At 28.3% G+C, this 618-nt stretch overlaps 1 protein-coding gene across 1 annotated transcript in view; it reads left to right on the top strand.

Annotated features, from left to right (window-relative positions):
• The window catches only part of Mco1 (Multicopper oxidase 1), a 21,045-nt gene that overhangs the window by 16,113 nt on the left and 4,314 nt on the right, over positions 1-618 (top strand). The window lies entirely within an intron of this gene.

The following is a 618-nucleotide window of genomic DNA, read 5'->3' as shown; positions in this document are numbered from 1 at the left end:
GTGTGAAGTCGGTTAAAAAATACAAAAATATTTCCCAAAAATTATTTTTATTTATAAAAATTGTACAAATTACTAGGGTTTAGTACTAAAAAAATTTTGGAAATTCGTTAAAATAATCTGAATATATGTACGGTGGCCAACTAACTAAGTATGAACAGATTATTGCCATCGAATCATTTTTATAAGGAAAATCGCAGCAATCAGTAAAGCTATCATCCAAAAATATGAAAATATGAAATGAATTAAGATTAATTAAGCTCTGGAAGAAGTGTACTAAAAAAATTAGATAGATAGATAAGCACCCAAATAAAATAAAAATTTAACTGGAAATTTGTAAAGGGTTACCACCTCATTAAAAATTGCAAAAATTACTGCTGTGAATAATGCCGAATTTCCGCTAGGAATTGAAATGACGAAAAAATTTGGTCATTTAAAATATGACTTGTGGAAACATATTTAATGGCAATTAATGTTGACGTAATGATGCGGAATTTTTTGATGCTCAACTTTATCTTTATAATCTGTGTCAATTAATGCCTAGTGGAAATCCGGCATAAGACTTCAGAAAAAAAATCGCGCACCTGGTGGTGTTGGATTGAAAACTAAAAAAAAAAAAAA

This window comes from Rhagoletis zephyria, unplaced genomic scaffold (assembly GCF_001687245.7).
Source record: "Rhagoletis zephyria isolate East Lansing unplaced genomic scaffold, Rhagoletis_zephyria_1.1 Rzeph_scaffold_07206, whole genome shotgun sequence".
Taxonomy (NCBI): domain Eukaryota; kingdom Metazoa; phylum Arthropoda; class Insecta; order Diptera; family Tephritidae; genus Rhagoletis; species Rhagoletis zephyria.
This window is presented reverse-complemented; position numbering and strand designations above follow the sequence as displayed.